The sequence below is a fragment of the Brienomyrus brachyistius genome, chromosome 2 (genome assembly GCF_023856365.1).
Source record: "Brienomyrus brachyistius isolate T26 chromosome 2, BBRACH_0.4, whole genome shotgun sequence".
In the NCBI taxonomy this organism is placed as follows: Eukaryota; Metazoa; Chordata; class Actinopteri; order Osteoglossiformes; family Mormyridae; genus Brienomyrus; species Brienomyrus brachyistius.
This window is the reverse complement of record NC_064534.1, coordinates 40,942,867-40,965,077: the sequence shown is the minus strand read 5'-3', so window position 1 is coordinate 40,965,077 and position 22,211 is coordinate 40,942,867. Positions and strand designations below refer to the sequence as shown.

The 22,211-nt window shown below is 44.5% G+C and overlaps 12 non-coding genes and 5 pseudogenes across 12 annotated transcripts; all 17 read right to left on the bottom strand.

The window, feature by feature from the left end:
* Positions 1-1,048: 1,048 nt before the first annotated feature.
* Positions 1,049-1,167, bottom strand: LOC125733980 (5S ribosomal RNA). Its single transcript, XR_007393310.1, has one exon. It is a non-coding gene; the product is annotated as a 5S ribosomal RNA (ribosomal RNA).
* A 1,079-nt stretch (positions 1,168-2,246) lies between these two features.
* On the bottom strand, positions 2,247-2,365 carry LOC125735376 (5S ribosomal RNA). Its single transcript, XR_007394672.1, has one exon. It is a non-coding gene; the product is annotated as a 5S ribosomal RNA (ribosomal RNA).
* Positions 2,366-3,442: 1,077 nt separating this feature from the next.
* Positions 3,443-3,561, bottom strand: LOC125732691 (5S ribosomal RNA). The gene has a single exon (XR_007392064.1). It is a non-coding gene; the product is annotated as a 5S ribosomal RNA (ribosomal RNA).
* Positions 3,562-4,644: 1,083 nt separating this feature from the next.
* Positions 4,645-4,763, bottom strand: LOC125735124 (5S ribosomal RNA). The gene has a single exon (XR_007394423.1). It is a non-coding gene; the product is annotated as a 5S ribosomal RNA (ribosomal RNA).
* Positions 4,764-5,839: 1,076 nt separating this feature from the next.
* LOC125731992 (5S ribosomal RNA) lies at positions 5,840-5,958 on the bottom strand (annotated as a pseudogene).
* Positions 5,959-7,037: 1,079 nt separating this feature from the next.
* LOC125733993 (5S ribosomal RNA) lies at positions 7,038-7,156 on the bottom strand. The gene has a single exon (XR_007393323.1). It is a non-coding gene; the product is annotated as a 5S ribosomal RNA (ribosomal RNA).
* Positions 7,157-8,232: 1,076 nt separating this feature from the next.
* LOC125731991 (5S ribosomal RNA) lies at positions 8,233-8,351 on the bottom strand (annotated as a pseudogene).
* A 1,078-nt stretch (positions 8,352-9,429) lies between these two features.
* On the bottom strand, positions 9,430-9,548 carry LOC125732072 (5S ribosomal RNA; annotated as a pseudogene).
* Positions 9,549-10,619: 1,071 nt separating this feature from the next.
* Positions 10,620-10,738, bottom strand: LOC125731637 (5S ribosomal RNA; annotated as a pseudogene).
* Positions 10,739-13,012: 2,274 nt separating this feature from the next.
* Positions 13,013-13,121, bottom strand: LOC125732323 (5S ribosomal RNA; annotated as a pseudogene).
* A 1,086-nt stretch (positions 13,122-14,207) lies between these two features.
* Positions 14,208-14,326, bottom strand: LOC125736435 (5S ribosomal RNA). The gene has a single exon (XR_007395713.1). It is a non-coding gene; the product is annotated as a 5S ribosomal RNA (ribosomal RNA).
* A 1,077-nt stretch (positions 14,327-15,403) lies between these two features.
* LOC125736027 (5S ribosomal RNA) lies at positions 15,404-15,522 on the bottom strand. Its single transcript, XR_007395310.1, has one exon. It is a non-coding gene; the product is annotated as a 5S ribosomal RNA (ribosomal RNA).
* Positions 15,523-16,600: 1,078 nt separating this feature from the next.
* On the bottom strand, positions 16,601-16,719 carry LOC125734194 (5S ribosomal RNA). The gene has a single exon (XR_007393517.1). It is a non-coding gene; the product is annotated as a 5S ribosomal RNA (ribosomal RNA).
* Positions 16,720-17,793: 1,074 nt separating this feature from the next.
* On the bottom strand, positions 17,794-17,912 carry LOC125734182 (5S ribosomal RNA). The gene has a single exon (XR_007393506.1). It is a non-coding gene; the product is annotated as a 5S ribosomal RNA (ribosomal RNA).
* Positions 17,913-18,995: 1,083 nt separating this feature from the next.
* LOC125736867 (5S ribosomal RNA) lies at positions 18,996-19,114 on the bottom strand. The gene has a single exon (XR_007396135.1). It is a non-coding gene; the product is annotated as a 5S ribosomal RNA (ribosomal RNA).
* Positions 19,115-20,202: 1,088 nt separating this feature from the next.
* LOC125736498 (5S ribosomal RNA) lies at positions 20,203-20,321 on the bottom strand. The gene has a single exon (XR_007395776.1). It is a non-coding gene; the product is annotated as a 5S ribosomal RNA (ribosomal RNA).
* Positions 20,322-21,398: 1,077 nt separating this feature from the next.
* On the bottom strand, positions 21,399-21,517 carry LOC125732690 (5S ribosomal RNA). The gene has a single exon (XR_007392063.1). It is a non-coding gene; the product is annotated as a 5S ribosomal RNA (ribosomal RNA).
* Positions 21,518-22,211: the final 694 nt, after the last annotated feature.

Below are 22,211 nucleotides of genomic sequence, written 5' to 3'. Positions count from 1 at the left end.
CATTACACGCCTCTATACATGCCAGTTGGTCCCATTGGATCCTACTAATGTTCTTTTTTTTTTTTTTATCTGACTCACACTGCAGCCCCACCATCCAATCGGCAGCGCCGGACCCACACCAAACATTCACCAAAGTACTCAGCCGGCAGCCTACCACAATTATTCCATTCTTTCCGCATCCGCACGCTTCCTTCTTTTTAACTCCTTTTCACTACCGCACAGGTTAATCGCCGCACGTCCCCCGCCGGCAAACATTACTCCTTTGCCTACTGCATGCAGGCTTCTCTTAACGACCCTCTGTTATCAACTCTGCTAACAGCCACAAAATCTCCGCCGCACGAAGCCCACTGGTAGCTGCTGAATCACATGCTTCCCCAAAACGTCGCACTGTCAGAACACTGGGAGCTACACACACCAACAAGTCCATACTGCAGGCTGCAGCCAGAACAATTTTCTACATTCAAACATCGACGGCCTCTTCTCTCTAAAAATTCACCAGACCGCTTCTACCACCAGCAAAGAAGTTTCCATCCCTAATTCCTCTGTGATTCCCACTAACCTAAACATTAAGCTGGCATTGAAGGGTGTGAATTACCCCGGCCAATCTGTTCTTTTAAATACAGCTTTTAGCAAGTTTTGAAAGGAGAAGAGCAGAACTTGCTATGCCAATAATATCGAGTATTCTGTGGCGAAGTGGTTTTTGCATAGAAAACAAAGCGGTCAGTTGAAGAGGAATAATATCAGTACTTTGTTTAAAACTGTGTGTAAAAAGCTGTCTCTTTATCATTAACAATAAGTTGTAAAACGTGAATGGGGAGTGACCGTCTTCAAGTTTGTGAGAAGATCGCGCCCTGGTGGAATAAAGGCACGAACAGCTTACAGCACCCAGAATTACCAGGAAGTATTTAGAGTAAAACGGTGTGTAAAAGCTGCCTTTATGAATGAGAGAAAAAAAAAAATATATATAAAATAGTAAAATGGAAGGGGAGTGATAGATTTAAATTAATCGTGAAGTGGAGCGCCCCCTGTATAAAGTAAAAGTGAGAAAAGCTTACAGCACCTGGTATTCCCAGGAGGTCTCCCATCCAAGCACTAACCAGACCCTACCCTGCTTGGCTTCCGAGATCGGATGAGATCGGGCGTGTTCAGGGTGGTATGGCCGTAAGCGAGAGATGCCACCAAAAACATCCCTTTTGCCTTACACGCCTCTATACATGCCAGTTGGTCCCATTGGATCCTACTAATGTTCTTTTTTTTTTTTTTTATCTGACTCACACTGCAGCCCCACCATCCAATCGGCAGCGCCGGACCCACACCAAACATTCACCAAACTACTCAGCCGGCAGCCTACCACAATTATTCCATTCTTTCCGCATACCGCACACTTCCTTCTTTTTAACTCCTTTTCACTACCGCACAGGTTAATCGCCGCACGTCCCCCGCCGGCAAACATTACTCCTTTGCCTACTGCATGCAGGCTTCTCTTAACGACCCTCTGTTATCAACTCCGCTAACAGCCACAAAATCTCCGCCGCACGAAGCCCACTGGTAGCTGCTGAATCACATGCTTCCCCAAAATGTCGCGCTGTCAGAACACTGGGAGCTACACACACCAACAAGTCCATACTGCAGGCTGCAGCCAGAACAATTTTCTACATTCAAACATCGACGGCCTCTTCTCTCTAAAAATTCACCAGACCGCTTCTACCACCAGCAAAGAAGTTTCCATCCCTAATTCCTCTGTGATTCCCACTAACCTAAACATTAAGCTGGCATTGAAGGGTGTGAATTACCCCGGCCAATCTGTTCTTTTAAATACAGCTTTTAGCAAGTTTTGAAAGGAGAAGAGCAGAACTTGCTATGCCAATAATATCGAGTCTTCTGTGGCGAAGTGGTTTTTGCATAGAAAACAAAGCGGTCAGTTGAAGAGGAATAATATCAGTACTTTGTTTAAAACTGTGTGTAAAAAGCTGTCTCTTTATCATTAACAATAAGTTGTAAAACGTGAATGGGGAGTGACCGTCTTCAAGTTTGTGAGAAGATCGCGCCCTGGTGGAATAAAGGCACGAACAGCTTACAGCACCTAGAATTACCAGGAAGTATTTAGAGTAAAACGGTGTGTAAAAGCTGCCTTTATGAATGAGAGAAAAAAATATATATATATAAAATAGTAAAATGGAAGGGGAGTGATAGATTTAAATTAATCGTGAAGTGGAGCGCCCCCTGTATAAAGTAAAAGTGAGAAAAGCTTACAGCACCTGGTATTCCCAGGTGATCTCCCATCCAAGTACTAACCAGACCCTAACCTGCTTAGCTTCCGAGATCAGACGAGATCGGGCGTGTTCAGGGTGGTATGGCCGTAAGCGAGAGATGCCACCAAAAACATCCCTTTTGCATTACACGCCTCTATACATGCCAGTTGGTCCCATTGGATCCTACTAATGTTCTTTTTTTTTTTTTTATCTGACTCACACTGCAGCCCCACCATCCAATCGGCAGCGCCGGACCCACACCAAACATTCACCAAAGTACTCAGCCGGCAGCCTACCACAATTATTCCATTCTTTCCGCATCCGCACGCTTCCTTCTTTTTAACTCCTTTTCACTACCGCACAGGTTAATCGCCGCACGTCCCCCGCCGGCAAACATTACTCCTTTGCCTACTGCATGCAGGCTTCTCTTAACGACCCTCTGTTATCAACTCCGCTAACAGCCACAAAATCTCCGCCGCACGAAGCCCACTGGTAGCTGCTGAATCACATGCTTCCCCAAAACGTCGCGCTGTCAGAACACTGGGAGCTACACACACCAACAAGTCCATACTGCAGGCTGCAGCCAGAACAATTTTCTACATTCAAACATCGACGGCCTCTTCTCTCTAAAAATTCACCAGACCGCTTCTACCACCAGCAAAGAAGTTTCCATCCCTAATTCCTCTGTGATTCCCACTAACCTAAACATTAAGCTGGCATTGAAGGGTGTGAATTACCCCGGCCAATCTGTTCTTTTAAATACAGCTTTTAGCAAGTTTTGAAAGGAGAAGAGCAGAACTTGCTATGCCAATAATATCGAGTATTCTGTGGCGAAGTGGTTTTTGCATAGAAAACAAAGCGGTCAGTTGAAGAGGAATAATATCAGTACTTTGTTTAAAACTGTGTGTAAAAAGCTGTCTCTTTATCATTAACAATAAGTTGTAAAACGTGAATGGGGAGTGACAGTCTTCAAGTTTGTGAGAAGATCGCGCCCTGGTGGAATAAAGGCACGAACAGCTTACAGCACCTAGAATTACCAGGAAGTATTTAGATTAAAACGGTATGTAAAAGCTGCCTTTATGAATGAGAGAAAAAAAAATATATATATAAAATAGTAAAATGGAAGGGGAGTGATAGATTTAAATTAATCGTGAAGTGGAGCGTCCCCTGTATAAAGTAAAAGTGAGAAAAGCTTACAGCACCTGGTATTCCCAGGAGGTCTCCCATCCAAGTACTAACCAGACCCTACCCTGCTTGGCTTCCGAGATCGGATGAGATCGGGCGTGTTCAGGGTGGTATGGCCATAAGCGAGAGACGCGACCAAAAACAGCCCTTTTGCATTACACGCGTCTATACATGCCAGTTTGTCCCATTGGATCCTACTCCTGTTTTTTTTTTTTTTTTTTATCTGACTCACACTGCAGCACCACCATCCAATCGGCAGCGCCGGACCCACACCAAACATTCACCAAACTACTCAGCCGGCAGCCTACCACAATTATTCCATTCTTTCCGCATCCGCACACTTCCTTATTTTTAATTCCTTTTCACTACCGCACAGGTTAATCGCCGCACGTCCCCCGCCGGCAAACATTACTCCTTTGCCTACTGCATGCAGGCTTCTCTTAACGACCCTCTGTTATCAACTCCGCTAACAGCCACAAAATCTCCGCCGCACGAAGCCCACTGGTAGCTGCTGAATCACATGCTTCCCCAAAACGTCGCGCTGTCAGAACACTGGGAGCTACACACACCAACAAGTCCATACTGCAGGCTGCAGCCAGAACAATTTTCTACATTCAAACATCGACGGCCTCTTCTCTCTAAAAATTCAGCAGACCGCTTCTACCACCAGCAAAGAAGTTTCCATCCCTAATTCCTCTGTGATTCCCACTAACCTAAACATTAATCTGGCATTGAAGGGTGTGAATTACCCCGGCCAATCTGTTCTTTTAAATACAGCTTTTAGCAAGTTTTGAAAGGAGAAGAGCAGAACTTGCTATGCCAAGAATATTGAGTCTTCTGTGGCGAAGTGGTTTTTGCATAGAAAACAAAGCGGTCAGTTGAAGAGGAATAATATCAGTATTTTGTTTAAAACTGTGTGTAAAAAGCTGTCTCTTTATCATTAACAATAAGTTGTAAAACGTGAATGGGGAGTGACAGTCTTCAAGTTTGTGAGAAGATCGCGCCCTGGTGGAATAAAGGCACAAACAGCTTACAGCACCTAGAATTACCAGGAAGTATTTAGAGTAAAACGGTTTCTAAAAGCTGCCTTTATGAAAGAGAGAAAAAAAAAATATATATATATATAAAATAGTAAAATGGAAGGGGAGTGATAGATTTAAATTAATCGTGAAGTGGAGCGCCCCCTGTATAAAGTAAAAGTGAGAAAAGCTTACAGCACCTGGTATTCCCAGGTGGTCTCCCATCCAAGTACTAACCAGACCCTAACCTGCTTAGCTTCCGAGATCAGACGAGATCAGGCGTGTTCAGGGTGGTATGGCCGTAAGCGAGAGATGCCACCAAAAACATCCCTTTTGCATTACACGCCTCTATACATGCCAGTTGGTCCCATTGGATCCTACTAATGTTCTTTTTTTTTTTTTTATCTGACTCACACTGCAGCCCCACCATCCAATCGGCAGCGCCGGACCCACACCAAACATTCACCAAAGTACTCAGCCGGCAGCCTACCACAATTATTCCATTCTTTCCGCATCCGCACGCTTCCTTCTTTTTAACTCCTTTTCACTACCGCACAGGTTAATCGCCGCACGTCCCCCGCCGGCAAACATTACTCCTTTGCCTACTGCATGCAGGCTTCTCTTAACGACCCTCTGTTATCAACTCCGCTAACAGCCACAAAATCTCCGCCGCACGAAGCCCACTGGTAGCTGCTGAATCACATGCTTCCCCAAAACGTCGCGCTGTCAGAACACTGGGAGCTACACACACCACCAAGTCCATACTGCAGGCTGCAGCCAGAACAATTTTCTACATTCAAACATCGACGGCCTCTTCTCTCTAAAAATTCACCAGACCGCTTCTACCACCAGCAAAGAAGTTTCCATCCCTAATTCCTCTGTGATTCCCACTAACCTAAACATTAAGCTGGCTTTGAAGGGTGTGAATTACCCCGGCCAATCTGTTCTTTTAAATACAGCTTTTAGCAAGTTTTGAAAGGAGAAGAGCAGAGCTTGCTATGCCAATAATATCGAGTCTTCTTTGGCGAAGTGGTTTTTGCATAGAAAACAAAGCGGTCAGTTGAAGAGGAATAATATCAGTACTTTGTTTAAAACTGTGTGTAAAAAGCTGTCTCTTTATCATTAACAATAAGTTGTAAAACGTGAATGGGGAGTGACAGTCTTCAAGTTTGTGAGAAGATCGCGCCCTGGTGGAATAAAGGCACGAACAGCTTACAGCACCTAGAATTACCAGGAAGTATTTAGAGTAAAACGGTTTCTAAAAGCTGGCTTTATGAAAGAGAGAAAAAAAATATATATATAAAATAGTAAAATGGAAGGGGAGTGCTAGATTTAAATTAATCGTGAAGTGGAGCGCCCGCTGCATAAAGTAAAAGTGAGAAAGGCTTACAGCACGTGGTATTCCCAGGCAGTCTCCCATCCAAGTACTAACCAGACACTACCCCGCTTAGCTTCCAAGATCAGACGAGATCGGGCGTGTTCAGGCTGGTATGGCCGTTAGCGAGAGCTGCTAAGAAAAACAGCCCTTTTGCATTACACGCCTCTATACATGCCAGTTAGTCCAATTGGATCCTACTCCTGTATTTTTTTTTTTTTTATCTGACTCACACTGCAGCACCACCATCCAATCGGCAGCGCCGCACCCACACCAAACATTCACCAAACTACTCAGCCGGCAGCCTACCACAATTATTCCATTCTTTCCGCATCCGCACACTTCCTTCTCTTTAAGTCCTTTTCACAACCGCACAGGTTAATCGCCGCACGTCCCCCGACGGCAAACATTACTCCTTTGTCTACCTCATGCAGGCTTCTCTTAACGACCCTCTGTTATCAACTCCGCTAACAGCCACAAAATCTCTGCCGCACGAAGCCCACTGGTAGCTGTTGAATCACATGCTTCCCCAAAACGTCACGCTGTCAGAACACTAGGAGCTACACACGCCAACAAGTCCATACTGCAGGCTGCAGCCAGAACAACAATTTTCTACATTGAAACATCGACGGCCTCTTCTCTCTAAAAATTCACCAGACCGCTTCTACCACCAGCAAAGAAGTTTCCATCCCTAATTCCTCTGTGATTCCCACTAACCTAAACATTAAGCTGGCATTGAAGGGTGTGAATTACCCCGGCCAATCTGTTCTTTTAAATACAGCTTTTAGCAAGTTTTGAAAGGAGAAGAGCAGAACTTGCTATGCCAATAATATCGAGTCTTCTGTGGCGAAGTGGTTTTTGCATAGAAAACAAAGCGGTCAGTTGAAGAGGAATAATATCAGTACTTTGTTTAAAACTGTGTGTAAAAAGCTGTCTCTTTATCATTAACAATAAGTTGTAAAACGTGAATGGGGAGTGACCGTCTTCAAGTTTGTGAGAAGATCGCGCCCTGGTGGAATAAAGGCACGAACAGCTTACAGCACCCAGAATTACCAGGAAGTATTTAGAGTAAAACGGTGTGTAAAAGCTGCCATTATGAATGAGAGAAAAAAAAATATATATATAAAATAGTAAAATGGAAGGGGAGTGATAGATTTAAATTAATCGTGAAGTGGAGCGCCCCCTGTATAAAGTAAAAGTGAGAAAAGCTTACAGCACCTGGTATTCCCAGGTGGTCTCCCATCCAAGTACTAACCAGACCCTAACCTGCTTAGCTTCCGAGATCAGACGAGATCGGGCGTGTTCAGGGTGGTATGGCCGTAAGCGAGAGATGCCACCAAAAACATCCCTTTTGCATTACACGCCTCTATACATGCCAGTTGGTCCCATTGGATCCTACTAATGTTCTTTTTTTTTTTTTTATCTGACTCACACTGCAGCCCCACCATCCAATCGGCAGCGCCGGACCCACACCAAACATTCACCAAACTACTCAGCCGGCAGCCTACCACAATTATTCCATTCTTTCCGCATCCGCACGCTTCCTTCTTTTTAACTCCTTTTCACTACCGCACAGGTTAATCGCCGCACGTCCCCCGCCGGCAAACATTACTCCTTTGCCTACTGCATGCAGGCTTCTCTTAACGACCCTCTGTTATCAACTCCGCTAACAGCCACAAAATCTCCGCCGCACGAAGCCCACTGGTAGCTGCTGAATCACATGCTTCCCCAAAACGTCGCGCTGTCAGAACACTGGGAGCTACACACACCAACAAGTCCATACTGCAGGCTGCAGCCAGAACAATTTTCTACATTCAAACATCGACGGCCTCTTCTCTCTAAAAATTCAGCAGACCGCTTCTACCACCAGCAAAGAAGTTTCCATCCCTAATTCCTCTGTGATTCCCACTAACCTAAACATTAAGCTGGCATTGAAGGGTGTGAATTACCCCGGCCAATCTGTTCTTTTAAATACAGCTTTTAGCAAGTTTTGAAAGGAGAAGAGCAGAGCTTGCTATGCCAATAATATCGAGTCTTCTGTGGCGAAGTGGTTTTTGCATAGAAAACAAAGCGGTCAGTTGAAGAGGAATAATATCAGTACTTTGTTTAAAACTGTGTGTAAAAAGCTGTCTCTTTATCATTAACAATAAGTTGTAAAACGTGAATGGGGAGTGACAGTCTTCAAGTTTGTGAGAAGATCGCGCCCTGGTGGAATAAAGGCACGAACAGCTTACAGCACCTAGAATTACCAGGAAGTATTTAGAGTAAAACGGTTTCTAAAAGCTGGCTTTATGAAAGAGAGAAAAAAAATATATATATAAAATAGTAAAATGGAAGGGGAGTGCTAGATTTAAATTAATCGTGAAGTGGAGCGCCCGCTGCATAAAGTAAAAGTGAGAAAGGCTTACAGCACGTGGTATTCCCAGGCAGTCTCCCATCCAAGTACTAACCAGACACTACCCCGCTTAGCTTCCAAGATCAGACGAGATCGGGCGTGTTCAGGCTGGTATGGCCGTTAGCGAGAGCTGCTAAGAAAAACAGCCCTTTTGCATTACACGCCTCTATACATGCCAGTTAGTCCAATTGGATCCTACTCCTGTATTTTTTTTTTTTTTATCTGACTCACACTGCAGCACCACCATCCAATCGGCAGCGCCGCACCCACACCAAACATTCACCAAACTACTCAGCCGGCAGCCTACCACAATTATTCCATTCTTTCCGCATCCGCACACTTCCTTCTCTTTAAGTCCTTTTCACAACCGCACAGGTTAATCGCCGCACGTCCCCCGACGGCAAACATTACTCCTTTGTCTACCTCATGCAGGCTTCTCTTAACGACCCTCTGTTATCAACTCCGCTAACAGCCACAAAATCTCTGCCGCACGAAGCCCACTGGTAGCTGTTGAATCACATGCTTCCCCAAAACGTCACGCTGTCAGAACACTAGGAGCTACACACGCCAACAAGTCCATACTGCAGGCTGCAGCCAGAACAACAATTTTCTACATTGAAACATCGACGGCCTCTTCTCTCTAAAAATTCACCAGACCGCTTCTACCACCAGCAAAGAAGTTTCCATCCCTAATTCCTCTGTGATTCCCACTAACCTAAACATTAAGCTGGCATTGAAGGGTGTGAATTACCCCGGCCAATCTGTTCTTTTAAATACAGCTTTTAGCAAGTTTTGAAAGGAGAAGAGCAGAGCTTGCTATGCCAATAATATCGAGTCTTCTGTGGCGAAGTGGTTTTTGCATAGAAAACAAAGCGGTCAGTTGAAGAGGAATAATATCAGTACTTTGTTTAAAACTGTGTGTAAAAAGCTGTCTCTTTATCATTAACAATAAGTTGTAAAACGTGAATGGGGAGTGACAGTCTTCAAGTTTGTGAGAAGATCGCGCCCTGGTGGAATAAAGGCACGAACAGCTTACAGCACCTAGAATTACCAGGAAGTATTTAGAGTAAAACGGTTTCTAAAAGCTGGCTTTATGAAAGAGAGAAAAAAAAAATATATATAAAATAGTAAAATGGAAGGGGAGTGCTAGATTTAAATTAATCGTGAAGTGGAGCGCCCCCTGCATAAAGTAAAAGTGAGAAAAGCTTACAGCACGTGGTATTCCCAGGCAGTCTCCCATCCAAGTACTAACCAGACACTACCCCGCTTAGCTTCCGCGATCAGACGAGATCGGGCGTGTTCAGGCTGGTATGGCCGTTAGCGAGAGCTGCTAAGAAAAACAGCCCTTTTGCATTACACGCCTCTATACATGCCAGTTAGTCCAATTGGATCCTACTCCTGTATTTTTTTTTTTTTTATCTGACTCACACTGCAGCACCACCATCCAATCGGCAGCGCCGCACCCACACCAAACATTCACCAAACTACTCAGCCGGCAGCCTACCACAATTATTCCATTCTTTCCGCATCCGCACACTTCCTTCTCTTTAAGTCCTTTTCACTACCGCACAGGTTAATCGCCGCACGTCCCTCGACGGCAAACATTACTCCTTTGCCTACCTCATGCAGGCTTCTCTTAACGACCCTCTGTTATCAACTCCGCTAACAGCCACAAAATCTCTGCCGCACGAAGCCCACTGGTAGCTGTTGAATCACATGCTTCCCCAAAACGTCACGCTGTCATAACACTAGGAGCTACACACGCCAACAAGTCCATACTGCAGGCTGCAGCCAGAACAACAATTTTCTACATTGAAACATCGACGGCCTCTTCTCTCTAAAAATTCACCAGACCACTTCTACCATCAGCAAAGAAGTTTCCATCCCTAATTCCTCTGTGATTCCCACTAACCTAAACATTAATCTGGCATTGAAGGGTGTGAATTACCCCGCCCAACCTGCTCTTTTAAATACAGCTTTTAGCAAGTTTTGAAAGGAGGAGAAGAGCAGACCTTGCTATGCCAACAATATCGAGTCTTCTGTGGCGAAGTGGTTTTTGCATAGAAAACAAAGCGGTGAGTTGAAGAGGAATTATATCAGTACTTTGTTTAAAACTGTGTGTAAAAAGCTGTCTCTTTATTATTAACAATAAGTTGTAAAACGTGAATGGTGAGTGACAGTCTTCAAGTTTGTGAGAAGATCGTGCCCTGGTGGAATAAAGGCACGAACAGCTTACAGCACCTAGAAATACCAGGCAGTATTTAGAGTAAAACGTGTGTAAAAGCCGCCTTCATGAATGAGAGAAAAAAGAAATATATAAAATAGTAAGGGGAGTGATAGATTTAAATTAATCGTGAGGTGGAGTGCCCCCTGTATGAAGTAAAAGTGAGAAAAGCTTACAGCACGTGGTATTCCCAGGCAGTCCCCCATCCAAGAACTAACCAGACCCTACCCCACTTAGCTTCCGAGATCAGACGAGATCGGGCGTGTTCAGGGTGGTATGGCCATAAGCGAGAGCCGCGAACAAAAACAGCCCTTTTGCATTACATGCCTCTATACATGCCAGTTAGTCCCATTGGATCCTACTCCTGTTTTTTTTTTTTTTTTTTATCTGACTCACACTGCAGCACCAACATCCAATCGGCAGCGCCGGACCCACACCAAACATTCACCAAACTACTCAGCCGGCAGCCTACCACAATAATTCCATTCTTTCCGCATCCGCACACTTCCTTCTCTTTAAGTCCTTTTCACTACCGCACAGGTTAATCGCCGCACGTCCCTCGCCGGCAAACATTACTCCTTTGCCTACTGCATGCAGGCTTCTCTTAACGACCCTCTGTTATCAACTCCGCTAACAGCCACAAAATCTCCACCGCACGAAGCCCACTGGTAGCTGCTGAATCACATGCTTCCCCAAAACGTCGCGCTGTCAGAACACTGGGAGCTACACACACGAACAAGTCCATACTGCAGGCTGCAGCCAGAACAATTTTCTACATTCAAACATCGACGGCCTCTTCTCTCTAAAAATTCACCAGACCGCTTCTACCACCAGCAAAGAAGTTTCCATCCCTAATTCCTCTGTTATTCCCACTAACCTAAACATTAAGCTGGCATTGAAGGGTGTGAATTACCCCGGCCAATCTGTTCTTTTAAATACAGCTTTTAGCAAGTTTTGAAAGGAGAAGAGCAGAACTTGCTATGCCAATAATATCGAGTCTTCTGTGGCGAAGTGGTTTTTGCATAGAAAACAAAGCGGTGAGTTGAAGAGGAATTATATCAGTACTTTGTTTAAAACTGAGTGTAAAAAGCTGTCTCTTTATTATTAACAATAAGTTGTAAAACGTGAATGGGGAGTGACAGTCTTCAAGTTTGTGAGAAGATCGCTCCCTGGTGGAATAAAGGCACGAACAGCTTACAGCACCTAGAATTACCAGGCAGTATTAAGAGTAAAACGGTTTCCAAAAGCTGCCTTTATGAAAGAGAGAGAAAATATATATATATATATATATAAAATAGTAAAATGGAAGGGGAGTGATAGATTTAAATTAATCGTGAAGTGGAGCGCCCCCTGTATGAAGTAAAAGTGAGAAAAGCTTACAGCACCAGGTATTCCCAGCTGGTCTCCCTTCCAAGTACTAACCAGACCATACTCTGCTTAGCTTTCAAGATCAGGCAAGTTCAGGGTGGTATGGCCGCAAGCGAGAGACACTACCCAAAACTGTCCTTTTGCATTACACGCGTCTATACATGCCAGTTAGTCCCATTGGATCCTACTCCTGGTTTTTTTTTTTTTTTTTATCTGACTCACACTGCAGCACCACCATCCAATCGGCAGCGTCGGACCCACACCAAACATTCACCAAACTACTCAGCCGGCAGCCTACCACAATTATTCCATTCTTTCCGCATCCACACACTTCCTTCTCTTTAAGTCCTTTTCACTACCTCACAGGTTAATCGCCGCACGTCCCCCGCCGGCAAACATTACTCCTTTGCCTACTGCATGTAGGCTTCTCTTAACGACCCTCTGTTATCAACTCCGCTAACAGCCACAAAATCTCCGCCGCAAACAGCCCACTGGTAGCTGCTGAATCACATGCTTCCCCAAAACGTCGCGCTGTCAGAACACTGGGAGCTACACACACCAACAAGTCCATACTGCAGGCTGCAGCCAGAACAATTTTCTACATTCAAACATCGACGGCCTCTTCTCTCTAAAAATTCACCAGACCGCTTCTACCACCAGCAAAGATGTTTCCATCCCTAATTCCTCTGTGATTCCCACTAACCTAAACATTAATCTGGCATTGAAGGGTGTGAATTACCCCGGCCAACCTGCTCTTTTAAATACAGCTTTTAGCGAGTTTTGAAAGGAGGAGAAGAGCAGACCTTGCTATGCCAATAATATCGAGTCTTCTGTGGTGAAGTGGTTTTTGCATAGAAAACAAAGTGGTGAGTTGAAGAGGAATTATATCAGTACTTTGTTTAAAACTGTGTGTAAAAAGCTGTCTCTTTATTATTAACAATAAGTTGTAAAACGTGAATGGGGAGTGAAAGTCTTCAAGTTTGTGAGAAGATCGCGGCCTGGTGGAATAAAGGCACGAACAGCTTACAGCACCTAGAATTACCAGGCAGTATTTAGAGTAAAACGGTTTCTAAAAGCTGCCTTTATGAAAGAGAGAATATATATATATAAATAAAATAGTAAAATGGAAGGGGAGTGATAGATTTAAATTAATCGTGAAGTGGAGCGCCCCCTGTATAAAGTAAAAGTGAGAAAAGCTTACAGCACCTGGTATTCCCAAGTGGTCTCCCTTCCAAGTACTAACCAGACCATACTCTGCTTAGCTTCCAAGATCATGCGTGTTCAGGGTAGTATAGCCGTAAGCAAGAACCGCTAACAAAAACAGCCCTTTTGCATTACACGCCTCTATACATGCCAGTTAGTCCCATTGGATCCTACTCCTGTTTTTTTTTTTTTTTTTTTTTTTTATCTGACTCACACTGCAGCCCCACCATCCAATCGGCAGCGCCGGACCCACACCAAACATTCACCAAACTACTCAGCCGGCAGCCTACCACAATTATTCCATTCTTTCCGCATCCGCACACTTCCTTCTTTTTAACTCCTTTTCACTACCGCACAGGTTAATCGCCGCACGTCCCCCGCCGGCAAACATTACTCCTTTGCCTACTGCATGCAGGCTTCTCTTAACGACCCTCTGTTATCAACTCCGCTAACAGCCACAAAATCTCCGCCGCACGAAGCCCACTGGTAGCTGCTGAATCACATGCTTCCCCAAAACGTCGCGCTGTCAGAACACTGGGAGCTACACACACCAACAAGTCCATACTGCAGGCTGCAGCCAGAACAATTTTCTACATTCAAACATCGACGGCCTCTTCTCTCTAAAAATTCACCAGACCGCTTCTACCACCAGCAAAGAAGTTTCCATCCCTAATTCCTCTGTGATTCCCACTAACCTAAACATTAAGCTGGCATTGAAGGGTGTGAATTACCCCGGCCAATCTGTTCTTTTAAATACAGCTTTTAGCAAGTTTTGAAAGGAGAAGAGCAGAACTTGCTATGCCAATAATATCGAGTCTTCTGTGGCGAAGTGGTTTTTGCATAGAAAACAAAGCGGTCAGTTGAAGAGGAATAATATCAGTACTTTGTTTAAAACTCTGTGTAAAAAGCTGTCTCTTTATCATTAACAATAAGTTGTAAAACGTGAATGGAGAGTGGCAGTCTTCAAGTTTGTGAGAAGATCGCGCCCTGGTGGAATAAAGGCACGAACAGCTTACAGCACCTAGAATTACCAGGAAGTATTTAGAGTAAAACGGTTTCTAAAAGCTGCCTTTATGAATGAGAGAAAAAAAAAAATATATATATAAAATAGTAAAATGGAAGGGGAGTGATAGATTTAAATTAATCGTGAAGTGGAGCGCCCCCTGTATAAAGTAAAAGTGAGAAAAGCTTACAGCACCTGGTATTCACAGGTGGTCTCCCATCCAAGTACTAACCAGACCCTACGCTGCTTAGCTTCCAAGATCAGACGAGATCGGGCGTGTTCAGGGTGGTATGGCCGTAAGCGAGAGATGCTACCAAAAACAGCCCTTTTGCATTACACGCGTCTATACATGCCAGTTAGTCCCATTGGATCCTACTCCTGTTTTTTTTTTTTTTATCTGACTCACACTGCAGCCCCACCATCCAATCGGCAGCGCCGGACCCACACCAAACATTCACCAAACTACTCAGCCGGCAGCCTACCACAATTATTCCATTCTTTCCGCATCCGCACACTTCCTTCTTTTTAACTCCTTTTCACTACCGCACAGGTTAATCGCCGCACGTCCCCCGCCAGCAAACATTACTCCTTTGCCTACTGCATGTAGGCTTCTCTTAACGACCCTCTGTTATCAACTCCGCTAACAGCCACAAAATCTCCGCCGCACGAAGCCCACTGGTAGCTGCTGAATCACATGCTTCCCCAAAACGTCGCGCTGTCAGAACACTGGGAGCTACACACACCAACAAGTCCATACTGCAGGCTGCAGCCAGAACTATTTTCTACATTCAAACATCGACGGCCTCTTCTCTCTAAAAATTCACCAGACCACTTCTACCACCAGCAAAGAAGTTTCCATCCCTAATTCCTCTGTGATTCCCACTAACCTAAACATTAAGCTGGCATTGAAGGGTGTGAATTACCCCGGCCAATCTGTTCTTTTAAATACAGCTTTTAGCAAGTTTTGAAAGGAGAAGAGCAGAACTTGCTATACCAATAATATCGAGTCTTCTGTGGCGAAGCGGTTTTTGCATTGAAAACAAAGCGGTCAGTTGAAGAGGAATAATATCAGTACTTTGTTTAAAACTGTGTGTAAAAAGCTGTCTCTTTATCATTAACAATAAGTTGTAAAACGTGAATGGGGAGTGACAGTCTTCAAGTTTGTGAGAAGATCGCGCCCTGGTGGAATAAAGGCACGAACAGCTTACAGCACCTAGAATTACCAGGAAGTATTTAGAGTAAAACGGTTTCTAAAAGCTGCCTTTATGAATGAGAGAAAATATATATATATATATATAAAATAGTAAAATGGAAGGGGAGTGATAGATTTAAATTAATCGTGAAGTGGAGCGCCCCCTGTATAAAGTAAAAGTGAGAAAAGCTTACAGCACCTGGTATTCCCAGGTGGTCTCCCATCGAAGTACTAACCAGACACTACCCTGCTTAGCTTCCGAGATCAGACGAGATCAGGCGTGTTCAGGGTGGTATGGCCGTAAGCGAGAGATACTACCAAAAACAGCCCTTTTGCATTACACGCGCCTATACATGCCAGTTAGTCCCATTGGATCCTACTCCTGGTTTTTTTTTTTTTTATCTGACTCACACTGCAGCCCCACCATCCAATCGGCAGCGCCGGACCCACACCAAACATTCACCAAACTACTCAGCCGGCAGCCTACCACAATTATTCCATTCTTTCCGCATCCGCACACTTCCTTCTTTTTAACTCCTTTTCACTACCGCACAGGTTAATCGCCGCACGTCCCCCGCCGGCAAACATTACTCCTTTGCCTACTGCATGCAGGCTTCTCTTAACGACCCTCTGTTATCAACTCCGCTAACAGCCACAAAATCTCCGCCGCACGAAGCCCACTGGTAGCTGCTGAATCACATGCTTCCCCAAAACGTCGCGCTGTCAGAACACTGGGAGCTACACACACCAACAAGTCCATACTGCAGGCTGCAGCCAGAACAATTTTCTACATTCAAACATCGACGGCCTCTTCTCTCTAAAAATTCACCAGACCGCTTCTACCACCAGCAAAGAAGTTTCCATCCCTAATTCCTCTGTGATTCCCACTAACCTAAACATTAAGCTGGCATTGAAGGGTGTGAATTACCCCGGCCAATCTGTTCTTTTAAATACAGCTTTTAGCAAGTTTTGACAGGAGAAGAGCAGAACTTGCTATGCCAATAATATCGAGTCTTCTGTGGCGAAGTGGTTTTTGCATAGAAAACAAAGCGGTCAGTTGAAGAGGAATAATATCAGTACTTTGTTTAAAACTCTGTGTAAAAAGCTGTCTCTTTATCATTAACAATAAGTTGTAAAACGTGAATGGGGAGTGACAGTCTTCAAGTTTGTGAGAAGATCGCGCCCTGGTGGAATAAAGGCACGAACAGCTTACAGCACCTAGAATTACCAGGAAGTATTTAGAGTAAAACGGTTTCTAAAAGCTGCCTTTATGAATGAGAGAAAAAAAATATATATATATATAAAATAGTAAAATGGAAGGGGAGTGATAGATTTAAATTAATCGTGAAGTGGAGCGCCCCCTGTATAATGGAAAAGTGAGAAAGGCTTACAGCACCTGGTATTCCCAGGTGGTCTCCCATCCAAGTACTAACCAGACCCTACCCTGCTTAGCTTCCGAGATCAGACGAGATCGGGCGTGTTCAGGGTGGTATGGCCGTAAGCGAGAGATGCTACCAAAAACAGCCCTTTTGCATTACACGCGTCTATACATGCCAGTTAGTCCCATTGGATCCTACTCCTGTTTTTTTTTTTTTTTATCTGACTCACACTGCAGCCCCACCATCCAATCGGCAGCGCCGGACCCACACCAAACATTCACCAAACTACTCAGCCGGCAGCCTACCACAATTATTCCATTCTTTCCGCATCCGCACACTTCCTTCTTTTTAACTCCTTTTCACTACCGCACAGGTTAATCGCCGCACGTCCCCCGCCGGCAAACATTACTCCTTTGCCTACTGCATTCAGGCTTCTCTTAACGACCCTCTGTTATCAACTCCGCTAACAGCCACAAAATCTCCACCGCACGAAGCCCACTGGTAGCTGCTGAATCACATGCTTCCCCAAAACGTCGCGCTGTCAGAACACTGGGAGCTACACACACCAACAAGTCCATAATGCAGGCTGCAGCCAGAACAATTTTCTACATTCAAACATCGACGGCCTCTTCTCTCTAAAAATTCACCAGACCGCTTCTACCACCAGCAAAGAAGTTTCCATCCCTAATTCCTCTGTGATTCCCACTAACCTAAACATTAAGCTGGCATTGAAGGGTGTGAATTACCCCGGCCAACCTGTTCTTTTAAATACAGCTTTTAGCAAGTTTTGAAAGGAGAAGAGCAGAACTTGCTATGCCAATAATATCGAGTCTTCTGTGGCGAAGTGGTTTTTGCATAGAAAACAAAGCGGTCAGTTGAAGAGGAATAATATCAGTACTTTGTTTAAAACTGTGTGTAAAAAGCTGTCTCTTTATCATTAACAATAAGTTGTAAAATGTGAATGGGGAGTGACAGTCTTCAAGTTTGTGAGAAGATCGCGCCCTGGTGGAATAAAGGCACGAACAGCTTACAGCACCTAGAATTACCAGGAAGTATTTAGAGTAAAACGGTTTCTAAAAGCTGCCTTTATGAATGAGAGAAAAAAAATATATATATAAAATAGTAAAATGGAAGGGGAGTGATAGATTTAAATTAATCGTGAAGTGGAGCGCCCCCTGTATAAAGTAAAAGTGAGAAAGGCTTACAGCACCTGGTATTCCCAGGTGGTCTCCCATCCAAGTACTAACCAGACCCTACCCTGCTTAGCTTCCGAGATCAGACGAGATCGGGCGTGTTCAGGGTGGTATGGCCGTAAGCGAGAGATGCTACCAAAAACAGCCCTTTTGCATTACACGCCTCTATACATGCCAGTTGGTCCCATTGGATCCTACTAATGTTCTTTTTTTTTTTTTTATCTGACTCACACTGCAGCCCCACCATCCAATCGGCAGCGCCGGACCCACACCAAACATTCACCAAACTACTCAGCCGGCAGCCTACCACAATTATTCCATTCTTTCCGCATCCGCACACTTCCTTCTTTTTAACTCCTTTTCACTACCGCACAGGTTAATCGCCGCACGTCCCCCGCCGGCAAACATTACTCCTTTGCCTACTGCATGCAGGCTTCTCTTAACGACCCTCTGTTATCAACTCCGCTAACAGCCACAAAATCTCCGCCGCACGAAGCCCACTGGTAGCTGCTGAATCACATGCTTCCCCAAAACGTCGCGCTGTCAGAACACTGGGAGCTACACACACCAACAAGTCTATACTGCAGGCTGTAGCCAGAACAATTTTCTACATTCAAACATCGACGGCCTCTTCTCTCTAAAAATTCACCAGACCGCTTCTACCACCAGCAAAGAAGTTTCCATCCCTAATTCCTCTGTGATTCCCACTAACCTAAACATTAAGCTGGCATTGAAGGGTGTGAATTACCCCGGCCAATCTGTTCTTTTAAATACAGCTTTTAGCAAGTTTTGAAAGGAGAAGAGCAGAACTTGCTATGCCAATAATATCGAGTATTCTGTGGCGAAGTGGTTTTTGCATAGAAAACAAAGCGGTCAGTTGAAGAGGAATAATATCAGTACTTTGTTTAAAACTGTGTGTAAAAAGCTGTCTCTTTATCATTAACAATAAGTTGTAAAACGTGAATGGGGAGTGACAGTCTTCAAGTTTGTGAGAAGATCGCGCCCTGGTGGAATAAAGGCACGAACAGCTTACAGCACCTAGAATTACCAGGAAGTATTTAGAGTAAAACGGTTTCTAAAAGCTGCCTTTATGAATGAGAGAAAAAAAAAAATATATATATATATAAAATAGTAAAATGGAAGGGGAGTGATAGATTTAAATTAATCGTGAAGTGGAGCGCCCCCTGTATAAAGTAAAAGTGAGAAAAGCTTACAGCACCTGGTATTCCCAGGTGGTCTCCCATCCAAGTACTAACCAGACCCTACCCTGCTTAGCTTCCGAGATCAGACGAGATCGGGCGTGTTCAGGGTGGTATGGCCGTAAGCGAGAGATGGCACCAAAAACATCCCTTTTGCATTACACGCCTCTATACATGCCAGTTGGTCCCATTGGATCCTACTAATGTTCTTTTTTTTTTTTTTTATCTGACTCACACTGCAGCCCCACCATCCAATCGGCAGCGCCGGACCCACACCAAACATTCACCAAAGTACTCAGCCGGCAGCCTACCACAATTATTCCATTCTTTCCGCATCCGCACACTTCCTTCTTTTTAACTCCTTTTCACTACCGCACAGGTTAATCGCCGCACGTCCCCCGCCGGCAAACATTACTCCTTTGCCTACTGCATGCAGGCTTCTCTTAACGACCCTCTGTTATCAACTCCGCTAACAGCCACAAAATCTCCGCCGCACGAAGCCCACTGGTAGCTGCTGAATCACATGCTTCCCCAAAACGTCGCGCTGTCAGAACACTGGGAGCTACACACACCAACAAGTCCATTCTGCAGGCTGCAGCCAGAACAATTTTCTACATTCAAACATCGACGGCCTCTTCTCTCTAAAAATTCACCAGACCGCTTCTACCACCAGCAAAGAAGTTTCCATCCCTAATTCCTCTGTGATTCCCACTAACCTAAACATTAAGCTGGCATTGAAGGGTGTGAATTACCCCGGCCAATCTGTTCTTTTAAATACAGCTTTTAGCAAGTTTTGAAAGGAGAAGAGCAGAACTTGCTATGCCAATAATATCGAGTCTTCTGTGGCGAAGTGGTTTTTGCATAGAAAACAAAGCGGTCAGTTGAAGAGGAATAATATCAGTATTTTGTTTAAAACTGTGTGTAAAAAGCTGTCTCTTTATCATTAACAATAAGTTTTAAAACGTGAATGGGGAGTGACAGTCTTCAAGTTTGTGAGAAGATCGCGCCCTGGTGGAATAAAGGCACAAACAGCTTACAGCACCTAGAATTACCAGGAAGTATTTAGAGAAAAACGGTTTCTAAAAGCTGCCTTTATGAATGAGAGAAAAAAAAAAATATATATATATATACATAAAATAGTAAAATGGAAGGGGAGTGATAGATTTAAATTAATCGTGAAGTGGAGCGCCCCCTGTATAAAGTAAAAGTGAGAAAAGCTTACAGCACCTGGTATTCCCAGGTGGTCTCCCATCCAAGTACTAACCAGACCCTACACTGCTTAGCTTCCGAAATCAGACGAAATCGGGCGTGTTCAGGGTGGTATGGCCGTAAGCGAGAGATGGCACCAAAAACATCCCTTTTGCATTACACGCCTCTATACATGCCAGTTGGTCCCATTGGATCCTACTAATGTTCTTTTTTTTTTTTTTTTATCTGACTCACACTGCAGCCCCACCATCCAATCGGCAGCGCCGGACCCACACCAAACATTCACCAACGTACTCAGCCGGCAGCCTACCACAATTATTCCATTCTTTCCGCATCCGCACACTTCCTTCTTTTTAACTCCTTTTCACTACCGCACAGGTTAATCGCCGCACGTCCCCCGCCGGCAAACATTACTCCTTTGCCTACTGCATGCAGGCTTCTCTTAACGACCCTCTGTTATCAACTCCGCTAACAGCCACAAAATCTCCGCCGCACGAAGCCCACTGGTAGCTGCTGAATCACATCCTTCCCCAAAACGTTGCGCTGTCAGAACACTGGGAGCTACACACACCAACAAGTCCATACTGCAGGCTGCAGCCAGAACAATTTTCTACATTCAAACATCGACGGCCTCTTCTCTCTAAAAATTCACCAGACCGCTTCTACCACCAGCAAAGAAGTTTCCATCCCTAATTCCTCTGTGATTCCCACTAACCTAAACATTAAGCTGGCATTGAAGGGTGTGAATTACCCCGGCCAATCTGTTCTTTTAAATACAGCTTTTAGCAAGTTTTGAAAGGAGAAGAGCAGAACTTGCTATGCCAATAATATCGAGTCTTCTGTGGCGAAGTGGTTTTTGCATAGAAAACAAAGCGGTCAGTTGAAGAGGAATAATATCAGTACTTTGTTTAAAACTGTGTGTAAAAAGCTGTCTCTTTATCATTAACAATAAGTTGTAAAACGTGAATGGGGAGTGACCGTCTTCAAGTTTGTGAGAAGATCGCGCCCTGGTGGAATAAAGGCACGAACAGCTTACAGCACCTAGAATTACCAGGAAGTATTTAGAGTAAAACGGTGTGTAAAAGCTGCCTTTATGAATGAGAGAAAAAAAAATATATATAAAATAGTAAAATGGAAGGGGAGTGATAGATTTAAATTAATCGTGAAGTGGAGCGCCCCCTGTATAAAGTAAAAGTGAGAAAAGCTTACAGCACCTGGTATTCCCAGGAGGTCTCCCATCCAAGTACTAACCAGACCCTACCCTGCTTGGCTTCCGAGATCGGATGAGATCGGGCGTGTTCAGGGTGGTATGGCCATAAGCGAGAGACGCGACCAAAAACAGCCCTTTTGCATTACACGCGTCTATACATGCCAGTTAGTCCCATTGGATCCTACTCCTGTTTTTTTTTTTTTTTTATCTGACTCACACTGCAGCACCACCATCCAATCGGCAGCGCCGGACCCACACCAAACATTCACCAAACTACTCAGCCGGCAGCCTACCACAATTATTCCATTCTTTCCGCATCCGCACACTTCCTTATTTTTAACTCCTTTTCACTACCGCACAGGTTAATCGCCGCACGTCCCCCGCCGGCAAACATTACTCCTTTGCCTACTGCATGCAGGCTTCTCTTAACGACCCTCTGTTATCAACTCCGCTAACAGCCACAAAATCTCCGCCGCACGAAGCCCACTGGTAGCTGCTGAATCACATGCTTCCCCAAAACGTCGCGCTGTCAGAACACTGGGAGCTACACACACCAACAAGTCCATACTGCAGGCTGCAGCCAGAACAATTTTCTACATTCAAACATCGACGGCCTCTTCTCTCTAAAAATTCACCAGACCGCTTCTACCACCAGCAAAGAAGTTTCCATCCCTAATTCCTCTGTGATTCCCACTAACCTAAACATTAAGCTGGCATTGAAGGGTGTGAATTACCCCGGCCAATCTGTTCTTTTAAATACAGCTTTTAGCAAGTTTTGAAAGGAGAAGAGCAGAACTTGCTATGC